Raw genomic sequence first — 18,896 nt, 5'->3', positions numbered from 1 at the left:
AAATAAATAAATAAATAACTTGTTACGGAAGAGCTGACTTTAAGAAACATTTACAGGACTAAGCAGGTCACACCTCTTTGTAGGTCAGCTGTACTGAGGGCTTAATCCGGATTGCAGAGCACAGTGAATTTGGACTTGGAATCACTCAGGTTGCTGGGTTTCACTCGTAGCTCTGTCATTTACTGTCTCAATAGCAACTTCCTCATCTGGAATATGGGACAGTAACACTTGGTTTCCTGTGATTATGCAAATGAAGCAATATATGTAAATATTTAGCCAGGGTGGGTTTACTGTAAGTGCTTGGCATATGGCTCTGCCTCAAAATATAGGGGATGAACATGCATGGCAGATGTACAAGACACACTTCCCACGCTTGTTTGCATTTTTCTCCCTCTGAGTATTTCCAAAGTGACATGCCAAGTCAAGAAGGCTGCTACCAACCCAAGAAACTGAGGCCAGCACTGGCTTGGGATTATTAGGATGAGCTGAATAAATGCCACATGGCCTAGGAGCAGTCCTCGGACTGGGCTCTGCAGCCACGGGACAGGAGCCAAGGACCACTCAGCATTTCCAGAACAAATCGTTTCTCTGTAAACTCACTTTCTAGTCCCAACTAATGGCATGGTGAGTGTTATTTTAAACGAGGTTTTGTTTTTGTTTTTGAGTCAGAGTCTTGCTCTATCACCCAGGCTGGAGTGCAGTGGCATGATCTCGGCTCACTGCAACCTCCACCTCCTGGGTTCAAGTGATTCTCCTGCCTGAGCCTCCCAAGTAGCTGGGACTGCAGGTGCCCACCACCATGGCCGGCTAATTTTTGTATTTTTAGTATAGTCTCGAACTCCTGACCTCAAGTGATCCACCTGCCTCGGCCTCCCAAAGTGCTGGGATTACAGGCGCAAGTCACAGCGTCTGGCCTTAAAAGGGTTTTTTACATTATTATTTGTCAAGATTGAAGAGCACACATGTCTGGCCGGGCGCAATGGCTCATGCCTATAATCTCAACACTTTGGGAGGCCAAGGCAGGCAGATCAGTTGAGGTCAGGAGTTTGAGACCAGCCTGGCCAACATGGTGAAACCTTATCTCTATTAAAAATACAAAAAATTAGCCAGGAGTGGTAGGTGCCTATAATCCCAGCTCCTTGGGAGGCTGAGGCAGGAGAATCGCTTGAACCCGGGAGGTAGAGGTTGCAGCGAGCCGAGATCGTGTCACTGCACTCCAGCCTGGGCAACAAAGCAAGACTCCATCTCAGAAAAAAAATCAAATGTCTAGAGATGTACAATAAACAACATTGCCATTTGCTCTGCTCCCCGTTCTGTCCAGTACTCCTGTCTGGCTCTCCAGGGGCAATCATCCTTTCCAGCTCTTTCAGTGCTTTCTTCTGTATTTTGTTCTGCAGTTATCACATGATTATAGTGGCTTTTTCTTAATGCAGCCATTGATCTGTTTTGGAGCAGATAGAATTTAGTTCTCATGTCACTCACCCTCACTATCAATGACTCCTTCTCCCAACCAGTAGTTAATATTTACAAAATTATTACTATATAGATGTGATAAACTGCAGAACTAAACAGTGCATCAACATTTTCTTTCTTTGTTTTCATCAGTGCTGTCATCTACCTATAAATAATCTTCCCCAGTTGCTTTCAATCATCTGACAACCTTTTGGCTTCTTTCCTACCCTCTCTCTTCCCCTTCCCTCACCCCCTCTCCCCTTCCTCCCTCTCTCTGTCTCTCTTTCTTTCCCTCACCTTCTGCACTTCCTCCCTCCCTCTCTCCCTCCTTTTTTCTTTCTCTCTCTTTCTCTCATACCCAAGAAAGGATACAGAGAAAATAAAATGTTTGAGTCTATGCATTGAGTCCACGTGTGTGTGAAAATGTATTTTTGCCCCAAGATTGATCAATAGTTTGAAAACCACTGCCTTGGCATAAGGAAAGTATTGCTCCATTATCTTCTAGAATCTTGTGGATAAGAGAACAGGAGCAGAGACAGGCCCAGCATCCAGTCAGCACTGTCACCAGACATGCAAATGAAGCCACCATAGAGCATCCAGCCAGCATCCTGCCTGACGGATGGGGTCAGCAGAACAGCCCAGAAAAGCCCATCCCTGATTGCTGACCATGGAGTAACCAAATAAAGTGGTGATTATTTTTAAGACATTACAATTTTGAGGTTGTTTGTTATACAGCACAAGATAACGGATACAGAATTCAACACTGAAGTGTAGACTGTGGCTTCAGTCTGCTGTATTTCCTGCAGCTCATCACCCACCCTTTGTGTTTCTTACTGTGGCTCCTTTGGTTAATTCCTTCAGAGAAGAAACCTCCTGTCTCTTGCCTGGCATGGTGACACAGGTTCACCAGGGTACATTATTTAATCATTAGCTTCAGGCCAGGCACAATGACTCAACCTCGCAATCCCAGTGCTTTGGGAGGCTGAGGTGGCAAAATCACTTGAGCCCAGGAGTTCAACACCAGCCTGGGCAACAAAGTGAGACCCTGTCACTACAAAAAATTGTTTAGGCCAGGCGCGGTGGCTCGTACCTGTAATCCCAGCATTTTGGGAGACCGAGGTGGGTGGAGCACTTGAGGTCAGGAACTCGAGACCAGCCTGTCCAACATGGTGAAATACTGTCTCTACTAAAATACAAAAATTAGCTGGGCATGGTGGGGGGCACCTGTAGTCCCTCAGTAGCTCCTCGGGAGGCTACTGAGGAGACTGAGGCATGAGAATTGTTTGAACCTGGGAGGCAGAAGTTGTAGTGAGCCAAAAATCGTGCCACTGGGTGACAGAGTGAAACTGTGTCTCACAATGACAACAATAATAATAATTTTTAAAAATTAGCCAGCTATGATGGTGTGAGCCTGTAGTCCCAGCTACTTGGAAGGCTGAGGCAAGAGGATCACTAAATCCCAGGAGTTGGAGGCTGCAGTGGTCTATGATTGCGCCACTGCACAGCAGCCTGGGCAACAGAGCAAGACTCTGTCTCTAAAAACAATTTTTTTTTTTTTTGAGATGGAATTTTGCTCTTGTCTCCCAGGCTGGAATACAATGGCATGATCTTGGCTCACTACAACCTCTGCCTCCCAGGTTCAAGTGATTCTCCTGCCTCAGTCTCCTGGGTAGCTGGGGTTACGGGCACACAGCACCACATTAAGCTAATTTTTGTATTTTTAGTAGAGACGGGGTTTCACCGTGTTGGCCAGGCTGGCCTTGAACTTCTGACCTCAAGTGATCCACCCACCTTAGCCTCTCAAAGTGCTGGGATTACAGGTGTGAGCCACCATGTCTGGCCTAAAAAATATTCTTTTTAGTTAAAAATAAATCACTAGCTTCAGCTTCAAGTCATTGGTGTGCCGTATTAGCAGAGTGAATCATCCTCTGCAGGCCCTGGTTAACATATGGCCTGTGAGGACACTATAAATTATGCTGCCATGAAGTAAAATTATGCCTTCTCATTTGGCTCAGGTTAATTACCTAGGACCCAGAGGGGCTCTGGAACCTGCCTGTTGGTGCTGAGATTGTAGTTTTGCATTTTTCACTTCGTTGGAGTCTTAGGAAGTCAGTAAATAACACCCCTTTCTTCCCTTACAGAATTTATTTATTTATTATTTATTTATTTTATTTATTTACTTATTTATTTTTTCAGGCCGAGCCTTGCTCTATTGGAGTACAGTGGGGCCACCTCAGCTCAGTGCAACCTCCGCCTCCCAGGTTCCAGTGATTCTCATACCTCGGCCTCCCAAGTAGCTGGGATTACAGGCATGCACCACCACGCCTGGCTTCTTTTTTTTTTTTTTGTATTTTTAGTAGAGACAGGGTTTCACCATGTTGGCCAGGCTGGTCTCAAACTCCTGACCTCAAGTGGTTCACCTGCCTCAGCCTCCCAAAGTGCTGGGATTATAGGAGTGAGCCACCACACCTGGCCACCTTACAGAATTTAGAATCAATTGAAAAATAAGACACACAGGACAGAATGATAGAGATGAAAATATTCATTTTATTATTTATTAAGGAAGGTAATTGTAAGATGTGGCATTTAGAATTGCCAGGAGGTGGGGACAGGGGAACTTACTAACACTTTACCTTTGAATTAAACCAATTTTCTCACCCAGGCTCAGGCAGAGGTGAATCTACAGGACTTTCCCATGAGAATGGAGCCTGTCATGCGGTTCCCCAGCTGACCCATGGGTGAGCGAGCTCCAGAGCTCAGCATGCTCTGTTTCTCCTCCCAGACTTGACAATCAGATGCCATGGAGGCCCAGATGTGACAGCCGTGGATGCTCTGGGTGGTTGAAGGTCCCACTCTAACATCCTAGTAAGGTCGGGCGCAGCGGCTCATGCCTGTAATCCCAATACTTTGGGAGGCTGAGAAAGGCGCATCACTTGAGGAGTTCAGGACCAGCCTGGTCAACATGGAGAAACCTCATCTCTACTAAAAATACAAAAATTAGACAGGCATGGTGGTGCATGCCTGTAATCTCGGCTACTCAGGAGGCTAAGACACGAGGATCGTGTGAGCTTGGGAAGCGAAGGTTGCAGTGAGCCAAGATTGCCACTGTACTCTAGCCTGGGCAACAGAGCAAGACTCTGTCTCATAAAATAAAAAACAAACAAAAAAACATCATAATAGGAACTGCAGGTGACTTCCCTAAATAGGCATTTTCTTTCTTTTTTCTTATATAATCCTCATTATTTTGGAGGCATTTTCTTTTTTTTTAAAAAAAATATATTTTTTCAGAATCGGTATCCCTCTTGTCACTCAGGCTGGAGTGTTGTGGCATGATCATGGCTCACTGTAGCCTCCAACTCCTAGGCCCAAGCAATCCTCTCCCCTTAGCCTCCCAAAGTGCTGAGATTACAGGTGTGAACCACTGCACCCAGCCCTACATAGGCCTTCTCCATTCATCACCTCACTGACTCATCATATAGCCTGAGAAACAGGAGTTATTTATCTCCATTTAGTAGAGAGAGAGATGCAGAAGCTTCCAGGGACATAGCTGAGGGTCCCAAGATTAGAGGATTAAGATCCACAGCCCACCCCTCGGACCACTGAATTGTGCTGCCTTGGGATTCACTGACCTCACAGTAATCACAGTTGTTAGAGCAGGACAGACGCATGGGAGTTGAAGGGTCAAGGTGTCTGGAAGGAAGGACTTCGAGAAAGGCTGCAGAGCCACCCAGATATAAGAGTAAAGGCCAGGCCAGGTGCGGTGGCTCATGCCTGTAATCTCAGAACTTTGGGAGACCGAGGCACATGTATCCCTTGAGGTCAGGAGTTCCAGACCAGCCTGGCCAACATGGTGAAACCCTGTCTCTACTAAAATACAAAATTAGCCACGTGTGATGGCATGGGCCTGTAATCCCAGCTACTCGGGAGGCTGAGGAAGAGAATCACTTGAACCCGGGAAGTAGAGGTTGGAGTGAGCCGAGATCACACCACTGCGCTCCAGCCTGGGCGACAAAGTGAGACTCTGTCTCAAAAGAAANGAGCCACCCAGATATAAGAGTAAAGGCCAGGCCAGGTGCGGTGGCTCATGCCTGTAATCTCAGAACTTTGGGAGACCGAGGCACATGTATCCCTTGAGGTCAGGAGTTCCAGACCAGCCTGGCCAACATGGTGAAACCCTGTCTCTACTAAAAATACAAAAATTAGCCACGTGTGATGGCATGGGCCTGTAATCCCAGCTACTCGGGAGGCTGAGGAAGAGAATCACTTGAACCCGGGAAGTAGAGGTTGGAGTGAGCCGAGATCACACCACTGCGCTCCAGCCTGGGCGACAAAGTGAGACTCTGTCTCAAAAGAAAAAAAAAAAAAAAAAAAAAAAGGTCAGAGACTCAGAGACTCAGTCTTACTGAAAATCATTAAGCCCCAGCTTCCTTGTCCTCGGGAGTGACCTGGTCCTTGCATTTCACAACTGCATGAAGTATTTGTGGGACACGTTGTGTGTCAAGGCAGGAAGGTCACTTCCCAAATATCCACGACTGTGGGGAAAGGGAATGAGGTTATCACTGCAGGCCGCCTTGGAACCAGGTGAGAACCTTGAGGTTAGCTGGTGGAGGGAAGAAGCTGTCACGCTTTCCTTTGGAGTTTATCATCCCTGGTAGCCAATGAGGACATTTGTTTGTTCGCTTGTTGTTTTTCTCAGTTATGTTAACTTTATTTAATAGCATGAAACGGTCTTAAAATTTTTTCTCTTCCTCATCAGATGTTTGCAAAACTTTTGGCCTTTGAGCTTAAACCTGGAGCTTTACCCCACCTATAATATGATTTTCCTGCTGTAGTGCATTCTGAAGTTCTGAAGAAAACTGAACCCACCCCAAACCTCTGTGAAAGCCAGTCTCCTTGTCTTGACACTGTGGTCCAAGGAATTTTTCTCACAAAAGCAACTGGCCGACTGATACTTCTATGCAGCGCCATGGCACCTGTCCCTGCTAAGGCTGCCATCTTTAGACTATTTTTTTTTTTTTTTTTCTGAGACAGAGTCTTGCTCTGTTGCCCAGGCTGGAGTGCAGTGGCACAATTTCAGCTCATGGCAACCTCTACCTCCCAGGTTCAAGTGATTCTCCTGTCTCAGCCTCCTGACGAGTGGGACTACAGGTGCCCGCCACCACACCCAGCTAATTTTCTGTATTTTAGTGGAGACGAGGTTTCACCATGTTGGCCAGGCTGGTCTCGAACTCCTGGCCTCGTGTGATCCGCCCGCCTGGACCTCCCAATGGGCTGGAATCACAGGCCTGAGCCCCCAGGCCGGGCCACCAATGGGAAAATTTGGTTAGAAAATTGTGTCCACTTCTGGCCCTGTTCCTGCCCCTGGTCCCCCAACATTCTGTATGAAAACAGTGAGAAAATCTTGTTCCTTCTGTTAAAATAATTAAATGACAGGCCATTAGCCTGAAATCCTACATAGGCAAAGGGAAACTTAACTCCGAATTTAAAGGAAAAGGAAGCTTAAACTCAGCCCAGCACTGGTGGCTACCTGGGCATTGGTTGTCTTCCCATTAACCTCCCACTGGGATAGGCCAAGTAAAGCAATGGCTCAAACTTGAACCAATCACAGAGTTTCTTTGCTCTGCCTCTTCATTCACCCTATAAAAGCTTCACCTTCATGCCCCTGCCTGATTCATCCTTGCCTGCTCAAATAAACTCTACTTCTTTTCCCGTTTAGATAACAAAAAGTGCAGCTCACTGGCAGCGCTCATTTAATTTTACATAAACACACTCTCGGAGGCTGAAGCAAATCTGACTGATTTTCAACGTAATAAGAAGATATAAAAACTGTTCCTGGAGTTCTTTCTAAACATAGCTAGCATCAGAATCCTCTGAATCATCAGAATAGTCTTTTTTTTTTGAAAAATCAGATTCATCAAATGAATCTGTGGCCAACAAGTATTCAAGAACAATGCTAACATCATGCGTAGGAATGTTTTGTTTTCTAGGATTTCACATTTTCAGTGATTGAGAATGACTATATTTTGTCAATGGAAATACCACTACTGAAAACAGAAGGCTCTAAGTAGAATGATGGCTTTCGTTTCCAAAGTCTATATAATAGAGCAATGCAAAAACGATTTCAAAAAGCGCCAGGTGCGGTGGCTCACGCCTGCAATCACAGCATTTTGGAAGGCCGAGGCGGGTGGATCACAAGGTCAGGAGTTCAAGACCAGCCTGGCCAAGATGGTGAAACTCCATCTCTACTAAAAATACAAAAAATTAGCCGGGCGTGGTGACAAGCGCTTGTAATCCCAGCTACTCAGTAGGCTGAGGCAGAGAATTGCTTGAACCTGGGAGGCGGAGGTTGCAGTGAGTGGAGATGGAGCCACTGCACTCCAGCCTGGGTGACAGAACAAGACTCTGTCTCAAAAAAGAAAAAAAAAAAGAAAGCGAGATCTTTTGTGGCAAAATTATCTGAGGGTAAACACTGTGGCTGCAAGTGCCACTGGCGAGTATTTTGGGGGGCAAGCAGGAAATGGGTTGAAATTTTAACATTACCAAGCTTATTTTATAACACTTCTTTGATCTTCCTATCACTCTCATTCTTATGCCCCAGGGAAAAAAGGAACAGAAGTATTAAGACTCAGTATGTGGTGGATGGAAAACATTATCAAGAGGTATTTTTAGACAAAGCAAGAAGTGTGGGCAGAAGCAGGCCTGGCTGTTGGTGGCCCAAGCTAAGCTGAGGAATGTTGACTGTGATCACTAACCTCCTGCTCCCCACCCCTCCATATGTTTTCATCTGAGGGCCAGTCCAAGATGGGTACTATGATTGGAATATCTGTCCCCTCCAAAACTCAGGTGAAAATCTAGTCCCCAATGCAACAGTGTTAAGAGGTGAGGCCTTTAAGAGGTGATTGAGGCTGGGCGTGGTGGCTCACACCTGTAATTCCAGCATTTTGAGAGGCCGAGGCAGGCAGATCACAAGTTTAGGAGATCAAGACCAGCCTGGCCAACATGGTAAAAACCCATCTCTACTAAAAATACAAAAATTAACCAGCCATGGTGGCAGGCGCCTGTAGTTTCAGCTACTCAAGAGGCTGAGGCAGGAGAATTGTTTGAACTCCAGAATCAGAGGTTGCAGTGAGCCAAGATTTTACCACTGCACTCCAGCCCAGGCAACAGAGCAAAACGTCATCTCAAAATAAATAAAGAAATACGTAAATAAATACGAGGTGATTGGGTCATGAAGACTGCACTCACAAATGGATTAATCCATACATGAATGAATGGATCAATGGGTTATCGTGGGTATGGAACTTCATAAGAACTTCATAAGAACATAAGGAGACCTGAGCTATCATGCTCACTCCCTCACTTTGTGATGACCTGTGCCACCTTGGGACTCTACAGAGTCCCCAGTGGCAAGAAGGCCGTCACCAGATGTGTCTCCTCAACCTGGGACTTCCCAGCCTCCATGGTTGTAAGAAATAAATTTATTTTCTTATAAATTACCCAGTTTCAGGTATTAAAATGCAACAGAAAATGAACTAAGACAATGGGCATGCTTCCTTCTCCCTCGAAGTCTAGTGAGATAGCTTTAGTGGAATCCTTAGAGAGCTAGGTAGGAGTTCTCTGCAACTGGAAGCAGGAAGGTCTGCTACCTGACTTGTGTCCGAGAAGAAAAGGTTGCATTTAAGAAATAACCAGCCGGGCGCAGTGGCTCACGCCTATACTCCCTGCACTTTGGGAGGCCGAGGAAGGCGATCACCTGAGGCCAGGAGTTCAAGACCAGCCTGGTCAACATGGTGAAACCCCGTCTCTATTAAAAATACAAAAAATAGCTGGGTGTGGTGGTGGGCACCTGTAATCCCAGCTTCTTGGGAGGCTGAGGCAGGAGAATAGCTTGAGCCTGGGGAGACGAAGGTTGCAGTGAGCCTAGATCGTACCACTGCACTTTAGCCTGGGCAACAGAGTGAGACTCCATCTCAAAAAGCAAAACAAAGCAAAACAAAAACACCTCACTATTATTCTGGTCACTCTTAGATTTTAAAGGAAGTTTTATTTTGTAGTCAATATAAAGTATACTAATGAGATATTTTGCATTCCTTTTCATACAAAGGCTTCAAAATCCAGTGTGAATTTTACATTTACACCACATCTCAATTCAGATGCTAAATGATCACTGGAAATACTTTACTTGTTTTGTGACCACTCTAAGCATAAATCTCATGGATTAAAGAAGGCCACACATGTTTTGCCATTCTTCCACTGGAGAGGTGGAATTATATATATATATATATAATTTTTGTGTGTGACATAGTCTCTCTCTGCCACCCAGGCTGGAGTACAGAGGCACAATCACTTGAATCCCAGGTTCAAGCAATTCTCCTGCCTCAGCCTCCTGAGTAGCTGTGACCACAGGCTTGTACCACCATGCCCAGCTAATTTTTGTATTTTTTGTAAAGATGGGGGATCTCGCTTGGTTGGCCAGGCTGGTCACGAACTCCTGATCTCAGGTGATCTGCCCTATTCAGCCTCCCAAAGTGCTGGGATTATGGGTGTGAGCCACCATGCCAGGGCTCTACAAAATATATATTTTTAAAATTTAGCTGGATATGGTGATGTGTGCCTGTAGTCCCAGCTACTCAGGAGGCTGAGGTGGAAGAAATCACATCACTTGAGCCTAGAAAGTCGAGGCTGCAGTGAACCATGATCATGCCACTGCACTCCAGCTTGGGTGACAGACCAAGATCTTGTCTCAATAAATAAATAAATAAGTAAATAAGGGCATAAAGCTGCCTGTTCAGTACAGCAGATTGTAGCCATGTGTGGCCGCTGAGCCTCTGAAATGTGATTAAGGTGATTGAGAAATTGAATTTTTAATTTTATTTAATTTTAATCTATTTAAATATGATTTTTAAATGATTAATAATTTTTTAAATAAATTCATGGGATGCAGCTTAAGTGGTGCTTAGAAGGAAGTGAATAGCTTTTTTTTTTTTTTTTTTTGATAGAGAGTCTCACTCCGTCACCCAGACTGGAGTGCAGTGGCGTGATCTCTGTTCACTGTGACCTCTGCCTCCTAGGTTTAAGAAGCTCTCGTGCCTTAGCCTCCCGAGTAGCTGAGATTACAGATGCCTGCCACCATGCCCAGCTAATTTTTGTATTTTTGGTAGAGGCAGATTTTCACCATGTTGGCCAGCGGCTGAGCTTAAACTCCTAGCCTCAAGTCATCTGCCGCCCTCGGTCTCCCAAAGTGCTGGGATTTCAGGCGTGAGCCACCATGCCTGGCCGGTATTAACAAATTTTAATTTTGTGACTGGTATTATCAAATTTTTAATTTTGTGACTCTATTTCTTCAACTTCTTCAACTAGATTTTATGATATCTAGACACAGATTATTTCCAATGACATTTTAGCATCTGAATGGAGATGTGCTGTAAATGTGAAATTCACACTAGATTTTAAAAACTTGGTTTGAAAAAAAGAATGCAAAAGATCTCAATATATTTTATATTGAATACATGATAAAATGATATTACTTGGGATATATTGGGTTAAATAAAATATATTAATTAAAATTAATTTTGCCTATACCTTTTTATTTTATTTTATTTTTTGAGACAGGGTCAAACTCTTGTCACCCAGGCTGGAGTGTGTGGCGTGATCTCGGCTCACTGCAACCTCTACCTCCCAGGTTCAAGCAATTCTCCAGCCTCAACCTCCCGAGTGGCTGGGAGTACGGGTGCACGTCACCACACCCAGCTAATTTTTGTACTTTCAGTAGAGACAGGGTTTCACCATGTTGACCAGGCTGGTCTCCAACTCCTGGCCTCAAGTTTGGCCCTCAATGCTGGGATTACAGGCATAAGCCACCGAGCCTGGCTGTATCAGGGGAACTAGCCCCCAATATTTCAATGTAGGTTCTTTTCTATTTTCCCAAAGTGTCAGCCGGACTGAGAAATAAAAAGAAAGATTACAAAGAGAAGAATTTTACAGCTGGGCTGCCTGCCAGGGGTGATATCACATATCGGCAGCTTCTGTGATGCCCACCTGAGCTGCAAAACCAGCAAATTTTTATTGGGGATTTCAAAAGGGGAGGGGGTGCACAAATAGGGAGTGGGTCACAGAGATCACATGCTTCAAAGGGCAATAAAAGATCGCAAGGCAAAGGGCAGAGCAAGAACATAAGGCAAGTGTGAAATTAGAATTACTGATGAGGGTCCATGTCCTGCTGGGGACACATTGTCTTGATAAACATCTTAACAGGAAGCAGGGTTCGAGAGCAGACAACCAGTCTGACTAGAGTTTACCAGGCTGGAATTTCCCAATCCTAGTAAACCTGAGGGCACTAGAGGAAACCAGGCGTATTTCATCCCTTATCTCAACTGAATAAGACAGACACTCCTAGAGCAGTCATCTATAGACCTACCCCTGGGAATGCATTCCTTTCCCAGGGTATTAATTATTAATATTCCCTGCTGGGAAAAGAGTTCAGTGATATTTCTCCTACTCACACATCTGTCTATAGGCTTTCTGCATGAAGAAAACTATGGCTCTATTCTGCCCAACCCCACAGGCAGACAGACCTTGTGGTTATCTTTCCTTATTCCCTGAAAATTGCTGTTATTCTGTTCTTTCTCAAGGTGCACTGATTTCATATTGTTCAAACACACACGTTTTACAAACAATTTGTATAGTTAATGCAATCATCACAGGGTCCTGAGGTGACATATATCCTCAGCTTACGAAGATAACATGATTAAGAGATTAAAGTAAAGACAGGCACAAGAAATTATAAGAGTATTAATTGGGGAAGTGATAAATGTCCATGAAATCGTCACAGTTTATGTTCAGAGATGGCAGTAAAGATAGGGATAAGAAATTATAAAAGTATTAATTTTGGGAACTGATAAATATCCATGAAATCTTCACAATTTATGGTCTTCTGCCACGGCTTCAGCTGGTCCCTCCGTTTGGGGTCCCTGACTTCCCACAACATGGCCACCTTTTTATTTTTTTAATCATGGCTACTAGAAACTTTTAAATCACATATGTAGCACAAAGTAAATTTCTCTTGGCTATCAATGCACTCCAGCCTGGGCAACAAAAGCGAAACTTCATCTCAAAAAAATAAAATAAAATAAATAAAGTTTTTCTAGTACTCGTAGATTACTTTAATTATACAGTTGATCTTGAACAACACAAGTTTGAACTTCAAGGGTCCACTTACATGCAGATGTTTTTCCACCTCTAACCTCCCTGAGACAACAAGATAAACCCTTCCAGGGCTGGGCATGGTGTCTCACGCCTGTAACCCCAGCACTGTGGGAGACTGAGGCAGGAGGATTGCTTGAGCCCAGGAGTTTGAGACTAAACTGGACAACATAGCAAAACTCCCATCTCTACAAAAAAAAAAAAAATTAATTGGGTGTAGTACCTCATGTCTATAATCTCAACTACTTGAGAGGCTGAGGTGGAAGAGTTGCTTGAGCACAGGAGTTTGAGACCAGTCTAGGCAACATAGCGAGACCCCATCTCTACAAAAAATTTAAACTATCTAGAATTAATGAAAAGAGTGTTGGATTAAAAACAAAATAGATAACACTTTACTTGTAAAATAAAGAAAAAAATAGTGAAAAATCTCAAATATCAAATATTAAATATACAAAAATAGCCCACATTTACCAAGTATTTCCTGTTTGCCAGGCACTGAACTAAGCATTTGTCTTGCCCTAGCTCACCTCCTAGTTCAGTGTCCGTATATGGTCCAAGAATTATTATTTCTGTTTTACATTTTCTCCATTTCAGGAAGCCAAGCACAGAGAAGCTGCAATAACTTGTCTAACCAAGCTCATCATAAGGGTGAGTGGTAAACTGAGACTTTAACCCAGATCCTCTGGATTTAGATCTTGCCATTTTAAATCTATACACTGCAGGGAGTAGTAGCTAAAATCACACATACAGGCCAGGCGTGGTGGCTCACACCTGTGATACCAGCACTTTGGGAGGCTGAGGTGGGTGGATCACTTGAGGTTAGGAGTTCCAGAGCAGCCTGACCAATGTGGTGAAACCTCATCTCTACTGAAAATACAAAATTAGCCAGGCGTGGTGATGTGCACCTGTAATCCCAGCTACTTGGGAGGCTGAGGCAGGAGAATCGCTTGAACCTGGGAAGTGGAGGTTGCAGTGAGCTGAGATAGTACCACTGCATTCCATCCTGGGCAGTAACAGCATACAGATGGGCCAGGCATGGTAGCTCACGCCTGTAATACCAGCACTTTGGGAGGCTGAGGCGGGCTGATCACTTGAGTCCAGGAGATAGAGACATGCCTGGATCCCGTCTCTATCAAAAAAAAAAAAAAACACAAACATTAGCCAGGCATGGTGGTGTGCACCTATAGTCCCAGCTACTTGGAGGCTGAGGCAGGAGAATCTCCTGAGCTCAGGAGGTGGAGGTTGCAGTGAGTCAAAATTGTGCCACTGCACTCCAGCCTGGGTGACAGGAGTGAAACTGTCTCTAAAATAAAATAAAATAACCAAATTACACATACAGAGATTTTTGAATTCTATGTACACCTCGGCGCTAATTCATTTGAAAATCTTTAGGAAGGGAATGATTCTGTAGTAAAATATAAATGATCAAACTTGAATCAAGACATGATAATCTACACAAAGCAATGACCATAACAGAAAAGTTGATGATTACCTCCGCAGAAAACACTGGGTTTAAGTGATTACAAGAGAAAATGTTTTATAAAAGACCTTCAAGGAATAGAAAACTTTCATGACAAAGGAGCAGTTTTGTTGTTGTTGTTTTGTTTTCTTTTTTGAGATGGAGTCTCGCTCTCACCCAGGCTGGAGTGCAGTGGCGCAATCTTGGCTCACTGCAACCTCTGCCTCCCGAGTTCTAGCAACTCTCCTCCCTCAGTCTCCCAAGTAGCTGGGATTACAGGCACATGCCACCACGCCCAGCTAAGTTTTGTATTTTTAGTGGAGACAGGGTTTCACCATGTTGGTCAGGCTGGTCTCGAACTCGTGACCTCGTGATCCGCCCACCTCAGCCTCCCAAAGTGCTGTAATTAGAGGCATGAGCCACTGTACCTGGCCAAGGAGCAGTATTAAACACAAAAGTTTTAAACAAAACTCAAGTGAATAAGCCCAGAAGTGTATGAAATACCAAATGATGTTATCTTAGAAACCTAAGGAAAGTTTAGTATGAAAAACCTACTCGTCAAATTCAATCAATATGGCCAGGCTCAGTGGTTCATGCCTGTAATCCCAGCACTTTGGGAGGCTGAGGCAGGCGGATTCCTTGAGGTCAGGAGTTTTACACCAGCCTGACCAACATGGTGAAAGCCCATCTCTAATGAAAATACAAAAATTAGCCAGGCCATGGTGGCGTGCACCTGTAGTCCCAGCTACTTGGGAGGCTGAGGCAGGAGAATCGCTTGATCCCGAGAGGCAGAGGTTGCAGTGAACCGAGATCAGGCCACTGCACTGCAGCCTGGGCAACAGAGTAAGACTGTCTCGAAAAAAAAAAAATTAATCAATATCTGTTCTCTTGAGAGATTTTGTCATTTGATGAATTTAAATATCCATTTCTAATTTAATATTTAAAAAAATTTTTAAAGATTTTATTCTTTAGGACAGTTTTACATTCACGGCAAAATTGAGTGGAAAGCACAAATTTCCCATATGCCCCCTGCCCCCACATGCACAGCACCCCCCACCCTCCATTATCCACATCCCGGTCCAGAGGGCACACCTGTTAAAATCCACGAGCCTACCTGACACATCATTATCACCCAAAGAGTAGAGCTGACATCAGTTTCACTGTTGGTGTTGTACATTCTATGGGTCTGGACAAATTTATAATGATGTGAACCCACCATTTTTTTTTTTTTTTTTTGTAGACGGTGTTTTGCTCTTGCTGCCCAGGCTGGAGGGCAATGGTGTGATCTCAGCTCACCGCAACCTCCGCGTTGAGAACCCACCATTATAATACCATGCAAAGTGTTTTCACTGCCCTGAAAATCCTCTGTGCTCCACCTATTTATCTCTCCCTCCCCTCAACACCTGGCAGTCACTTATGTTATCATTTTTCTTTTTTTTTTTTTTTTAAGACTGTGTCTTGCTCTGTCACCTAGGCTGTAGTGCAGTGACGCCATCTTGGCTCAAGGCAACCTCTACGTCCCAGGTTCAAGCGATTCTCCTGCCTCAGCCTCCAGAGTAGCTGGGACTACAGGCGAGCACCATCATGCCCAGATAATATTTTGTATTTTTAGTAGAGATGGGTTTTCACCATGTTGGCCAGGCTGGTCTCAAACTCTTGACCTTGGGTGATTCACCCGCTTCAGACTCCCAAAATGCTAGGATTACTGCTGGGATTACAGGCGCGAGCCACTGTGCCTGGCCTCTAATGTGTGTGTGTGTTTTTGTTGTTGTTGTCGTTGTTTGTTTTTTTGAGATGGAATCTTACTCTGTCACCCAGGCTGGAATGCAGTGATGTGATCTCGGCCCACTGCAAGCTCTGCCTCCCAGGTTCACTCTATTCTCCTGCCTCAGCCTCCCGAGTAGCTGGGACTACAGGTGCCTGCCACCACGCCCAGCTAATTTTTTGTATTTTTGGTAGAGACGGGGTTTCACCATGTTAGCCAGGATGGTCTCGATCTCCTGACCTCATGATCTGCCCGCCTTGGCCTCCCAAAGTGCTGGGATTATAGGCGTGAGCCATCATGCCTGGCCCTCTAATGTGTTTTAATTGGGATATAATTCACACACCATAAAGTTCACATTTTATTTTGTTATTTTATTTTATTTATTTTAGTTTTTTGAGACAGGGTCTCTTTCACCCAGGCTGGAGTGCAGTGGTACAATCATGGCTCACTGCAGCCTTGACCTCCTGGGCTGAAGCAATCTTTCTTTCCCAACCTCCCAAGTAACTGGGACTATGCATACACACCCAGCTAATTTTTGTATTTTTTGTAGAGACAGGATCTCACCATGTTGCTCAGGCTGGTCTCGAACTCCTGGGCTCAAGCTATCCTCTTGCCTTGGCTTTCCAAAGTGCTAGGATTATAGGCATGAGCCACCAGTCCTGGCCTACACTTTCTTTATTATTATTATTATACTTTAAGTTCTAGGGTACATGTGCACAACGTGCAGGCTTGTTACATATGTATATATGCGCCATGTTGGTGTGCTGCACCCATTAAGCCTAGGTTTTCTTCTAGGGTTTTTATGGTTTCAGGTCTGACATTTAAGTCTTTAATCCATCTTGAATTAATTTTTGTATAAGGTATAAGGAAGGGATCCAGTTTCAGCTTTCTACATATGGCTAGCCAGTTTTCCCAGCACCATTTATTAAATAAGGAATCCTTTCCCCATTTCTTGTTTTTGTCAGATTTGTCAAAGATCAGATGGCTGTAGATGTGTGGTATTATTTCTGAGGACTCTATTCTTTTCCATTGGTCTATATCTCTGTTTTGGTACCAGTACCATGCTGTTTTGGTTACTGTAGCCTTGTAGCATATTTTGAAGTCAGGTGGTGTGATGCCACCTGAGGACTCTATTCTGTTCCATTGGTCTATATCTCTGTTTTGGTACCAGTACCATGCTGTTTTGGTTACTGTAGCCTTGTAGCATATTTTGAAGTCAGGTGGCATGATGCCTCCAGCTTTGTTCTTTTGGCTGAGGATTGTCTTGGCAATGTGGGCTCTTTTTTGGTTCCATATGAACTTTCAGGTAGTTTTTTCCAATTCTGTGAAGAAAGTCATTGGTAGCTTGATGGGGATGGCAGTGAATCTATACATTACCTTGGGCAGTATGGCCATTTTCATGATATTGATTCTTCCTATATCAATATCATGAGCATGGAATGTTCTTCCATTTGTTCATGTCCTCTTTTATTTTGTTGAGCAGTGGTTTATAATTCTCCTTGAAGAGATCCTTCACATCCCTTGTAAGTTGGATTCCTAGGTATTTAATTCTCTTCGTAGCAATTGTGAATGGGAGTTCACCCATGTTTTGGCTCTGTCTGTTATTGGTGTATAGGAATGCTTGTGATTTTTGCACATTGATTTTGTATCCTGAGACTTCGCTGAAGTTACTTATCAGCTTAAGGAGATTTTGGGCTGAGACGATGGGGTTTTCTAAGTATACAATCATGTCATCTGCAAACAGGGACAATTTGACTTCCTCTTTTCCTAATTGAATTACCTTTATTTCTTTCTCCTACCTGATTGCCCTGGCCAGAACTTCTAACACTATGTTGAGTAGGAGTTAGTGACAGAGGGCATCCCTGTCTTGTGCCAGTTTTCAAAGGGAATGCTTCCAGTTTTTGCCTATTCAGTATGATATTGGCTGTGGGTTTGTCATAATAGCTCTTATTATTTTGAGATACATCCCATTAATACCTAATTTATTGAGAGTTTTTAGTATGGAGGGCTGTTGAATTTTGTGGAAGGCCTTTTCTGAATCTATTGAGATAATCATGTGGTTTTTGTCTTTGGTTCTGTTTATATGATGGATTATGTTTATTGATTTGTGTATGTCGAACCAGCCTTGCATCCCAGGGATGAAGCCCACTTGATCATGGTGGATAAGCTTTTGATGTGCTGCTGGATCTGGTTTGCTAGTATTTTATTGAGGATTTTATATCCCTATGTGTATTTTATTGAGGATTTTTGCATCCCTGTATATATGTGCATCACCTGGAGTTGCTTCCTGGCCAGCACGTCCTTGGCCTACCTCTATGCTTGGCCAGCCCCTTCCTCTCAGAGCTCAGCCTTGCTCTAATCTTGCCTCCCCACAGGCCCAGGGGCCTCCAAACTCCCCACATCCTGGAAGTCCATAAAAAAGCCCCAAATCAATTAACATTGTAGCAGGTCAAGCAGGCATGCTCACCCTGAGCAGAATGGTTGAGTTCTTTCCTCAGAACTGAAGATCTCCTCGCCATGCCTGGGCAAAAGCATTTAAGTAGTTTTTTCCCCCCATCCACAGAAAGCCATCCTCCACCCTCAGGATGATTTCTGTGGGCCATGTATTCCAGTAATACTCTCAGCTTTGCAGAACCTCAGGCCCCATCCCACAGGCTGTAATTCAGTAGACTGAGGGCTAGAAATCTGCATTTTTAGAAAATGCCCCAGATTTCACAGGTTCTCAGGTTTTGGAAAATAAAAATAAAAATAAATTAAGGCTGAGTGCGATGGCTAACACCTGTAATCTTAACATTTCGGGAGGCCAAGGTGGGTGGATCACCTGAGGTCAAGAGTTCAGGACCAGCCTGGCCAACATGGTGAAACTCCATCTCTGCTAAAAATTCAAAAACAATTAGCCAGGCGTGGTAGCACATGCCTGTAATCCCAGCTACTCGAGAGGCTAAGGCAGGAGAATCTGGGGGGTGGAAGTTGCAGTGAGCCGAGATTGCGCCACTTCACTCCAGCCTGGGAGAAAGA

Source organism: Rhinopithecus bieti, unplaced genomic scaffold, assembly GCF_001698545.2.
Source record: "Rhinopithecus bieti isolate Rb0 unplaced genomic scaffold, ASM169854v2 scaffold_1599, whole genome shotgun sequence".
In the NCBI taxonomy this organism is placed as follows: domain Eukaryota; kingdom Metazoa; phylum Chordata; class Mammalia; order Primates; family Cercopithecidae; genus Rhinopithecus; species Rhinopithecus bieti.
This window is presented reverse-complemented; position numbering follows the sequence as displayed.